Source organism: Pan paniscus, chromosome 10 (assembly GCF_029289425.2).
Source record: "Pan paniscus chromosome 10, NHGRI_mPanPan1-v2.0_pri, whole genome shotgun sequence".
In the NCBI taxonomy this organism is placed as follows: domain Eukaryota; kingdom Metazoa; phylum Chordata; class Mammalia; order Primates; family Hominidae; genus Pan; species Pan paniscus.
Window position 1 is genome coordinate 84,965,770 of NC_073259.2, and position 4,229 is coordinate 84,969,998.

Consider the following 4,229-nt stretch of genomic DNA (forward strand, 5'->3'; position numbering starts at 1 on the left):
TTTCCTATCAATCTACTTCATTATATTTTAGAGCTATATAGTATCCTATACTTGATATGCACCTTTAATCAGGCTTTAGGCTGTTTCTGAACTGTTGCTACTATAAACAATACTATGAAGATTATCCTGTGTGTTTGGGTATACCTGTAAGACAAATTCTAAGATATGTAATTGCTGAATCAAATAATTTGTACAATTCAGATTTAATGGGTATTACCAAATTGCCTTCCAAAGTGGCCACACCAGTTTCACTCCCTGTAACCACAGGTGTTGAAGGATATACATCAAACCATTAATACCAATTACCTTAGGGGTTGGATGGGTAAGAAGCAGATTTTAACTTTTTTTAATACAACTCTGATTTGTTTTACTTTACCCATGAATTATTTTGTAATTATTATTATATTTTAAAAAAGTAAATACCAGTATGAAATTCAATGGACATATATGAGAACAAGCCTCAAGTTAAGCTGACAGCTGGCTATAGAGAAAATAGCTCTATTTAAATGCATTTTTTGTTGTGAGCCTTTTTTGGAAGTAGGAAGCCCACAAATGAATGTAAATATGAAATACAGGAACGCCTGGCTAAAATGGAAACCCTAGACTTATCTTGGCTTACACAAGCCCCTAGAGAGGTGAAAGCCCATGATCTCTACTCTTTACCTGCAGGATGTTTTTTTTGTTTTGTTTTGTTTTGTTTTGTTTTTTTGCACTCCACTAAAAGATTGGAAAATGTTAGCGGCTCTTCGCAAATGCACACATGAACTCCTCTTGAAGAAGGTGATTTATCTGGGCCATTAACATGAATGTGCCCCTGACCCTTTCTCATTAAATGCAGGTTATGCTTTAAAGATCTTTAAAAATGTTTACCTCCATTTTCAAAAATTTTCTGTTCTTTTGCATTCCCTACCAGCAGCTCCTTTTCAAGGTGGTGCTGCAGACTTCTGGAGGGCTGAGGCCCTGAAAGGGTGCAGCACAGAAGGAGGGCATCGTTTAGCAAGGGTTCTGTGTGCATTCCTGTCCCTACAGGCAAGAACTCTGTACTAGGGCCAATCAAGGAGGGCCCTACAACTGTGAGTGAGGGCTGGGGCTTCAATGAAAACAAGAAGTTCCTGTAAACTCCTCGGGAAGAAGAAAAAAGGAGTACCTGGAATTTTTGAGAGAAGGTTGTAGGAACTAATGGGAAGGCTGGATAGAGCTATGCGGAAGAGAATTAAAGACTGGGATGCTAAAGGATTTCAGAAAAGAGCCACATAATAAGAATTTTTAAAAATATGTGAAAGTACTGAATAAATTATGAAACACTCTAAAATCCACATGAATAAACATTTGCATTTTAGACTAATTTTTTTTTCTTATGGAAAATTTTTTATGTTTATCATTCTATTTGCATAAAAGAGCAAGGGGGGTGGGAAAGGAGGGGAGAGAGAGAGAGAAAGAAAGAGAAACAGAGAAAATAATTTCTTTTTCTCTATAGGAAAAAAGCCAAACTCTTCTTAACTTGACACACAAGTCATTTCACAATATCCTGACTTTACTGAATGCCAACCATTGTCAAGCATAAAATATACTAAGAACGAAAATGTATATGAATTATTTTCTCCAAGAGCTCATTGTCTATCAGTGAGGATAGAATTAAAGCTAATGATTATGACATGCATGATAAATATAACATTAGAAGCCACAGAAATAGCTCCACAGAGGGGTGATTCATTCTACCTGTGGTGTCAGGACAGATTCCTTGAGGTGGTGCCATTTAAGGGGGGTTTTGCAAGAGGACCAGGAGGCAGACAGGGGAGAGGGTGAGAGAGCATTTCAGGCACATGCAAAGGCAGGGCAGTGTACAACCGCTTGATGTCTGCCAGGAGCAATGGAATTATACATCCTTCCTGGAGTTTAAAGTGGAAAGGAGGAGTAGAAGGAGATCAGGTGAAAAGGATGGGTAGGGATTAGATTTTGGGGGTCTTGTAGGACATGCTTGGGAGTTTAGGCTTTATATATAGGGGATGGGAAGCTTGCAAAGGGTTTTTGGTAAAGTGGAGACTTGCTCCTATTGTGTTAGACAGGTCACTTTGGCAGTGGTGTGGATGAGGGTTGGAATTGGTATGTGCTATAATAGGGGCTTGTTGGCCCAGGTGAGGTTTGATGTGGGCTTATGAGGCAGTAACAGAGGGAATGGACATGAGAAAACAAATTTAAGATTTTTTCAGAATAGGCAGAATCTTCAGGACTTGGTGATTGTTGGGATGGGAGGGTGGAGAAGTTGTCGCTGGAGTTTCAGGTACCATCTGCTGCCCAGTCTCTATATTTACCCTGTGCTCTAACCAGGCCCAACAATTTATGATTCTCCAAGCACCCCTTTTCTCCTCAGGCTTCCAACATTGCAGGTACAGCTTTATTTATCCCTCTTCCCCTGGTAAATTCCCAACCATCCTTCGAGTTGCTCATCAACGGTCACCTCCTCTTTGAATTCTTCACTGTTGCATGCTGTGTCTACTCTTAATTCGTATTGATCACACATTATTATAATGATGTATGTAGCAAGGTCTCCAGCTTGAGATTCAGCTCTTTATACTCTGGGAGTCAGCTATGTCTGATAATCTTATGGGGCAGGCAAATCTTTCAGAAATAAGGGGCTGAGGATCATCCTGGGAGAAAACTCAACTTGAGGGAAGAAAAGCCAAGAATAACAAGTATGTTCTATAAGAAAGCCTTAGTTGTTACCAAACAGGGCAATTTGAGGACCACCTTATGTCAGTGTGCCATTATTAAGCTCTTAGCCCTCAACTCCAGATTGATGCCTTTTGTACCTTTCTTTGTGATTCTGGGGCTGGGATTCTGCTCTGCTAATAGGAAGTACTAGAGGGAGAGAGAGGGCAACGAGAGAGAAGAAACTCGCTCCATTCTAGTTGCTCTCTGTTCTGTGCCTAAATAATAGTGCTTCACCCAGGTATGCAGTTGGTTACCAGTTCTCCTCAGGTACCAGTGGCAGCTGGGTGGTACTTCAAAGGTCCAATCTCAGCTTTGCAGGTCTCCACTCCAGGCACCTGTGTTGGAAAAATACCAGCCTTTCTTCTTTGTTCCCCAGCCCTAGGGACAATGGCTTCTTTCTGCAGTTACTTTCTTTGAATTATCTCGGTGCCCCCTTTTGCTTTTTTGTCCTCCAATATCTGCTTAATCAATTCCCTATATTAAATTCTTTCTGTTAAAATAACTAATGTGGCTTCTGTTTTCCGACTAGACCCTGACTGCTACACTTCCACTCAGATCCATGGACCTATAGCTGAATCCTATGGGAAATAAGTTAAAGAGTGAAAGGTTTTTGGTTTTCTTTTTCCAAAAGAGTACTGTTTTTCATTTCTCCTAGAGAGCATGGCAAAAAATTAAGAGTCTTTCTATTTGACCACAGAATTTTCCCAAGATTCTCTTGCATAAAGATTTTCCTGCGGGACTTAGCAGAATCATTAAGAGTTAATACAGGGCATAGTGCAGTGGTAACCGGTTGAGAAGATCAGAGCTGGAATAGAGGAACATTTGGCTGATGGCCAGAACAGGTAAAGTAAATAAATAAAGTAGGTTAAGTCAGTGAAACAAGAGACAGAGGTAGGTTGTTGATAAACTGGATACAATGTACCTTGTCTACAAAGGACAATGGCCACTCAGTTCCAATCTATTACCGCCATGTAGGAATATGGGGCCAGTATCTTCTACATTTTTAAGAAATCTCAAAATCTAAATTTTTAGGTGAAATTAGCTAGCAATGAAGTCTAATTAAAAAATATATAACTGGGCAGATTAAAACCAGGCAAGTCAAACAATATTTTTTATCATTACAGACCATTGGCCACTATTTCTCAAATTTGCAGGAGCTAGTAAGACTTATTTATGAAACTTGTAGGAGCCTTAAGAATACTTGATGATCTTGGGAAATATCTTTGCAGGGCACTTTGTTCCTGTCATTGTAGATGTGGGTAATAGCTAGTGACACACAGTTTATATTTATTTACATGTCTTCTTCCTTTTTAGATTGTGAGCTCTCTAGAGGCAAGGATTTTATCTTATTTTTATATATCTAGCTCCTGACATAATGCCTGGCATATAGTAGGTGCTCAACAAGTTTTAATGAATGGCTGATTGGATGAGTAAGTTAGTAACTAAGAAAGATATATCCAGAATCCACAAAGGCTTAAATTTACAAGAAAAAAACAAACAACCTCATCAAAAAGTGA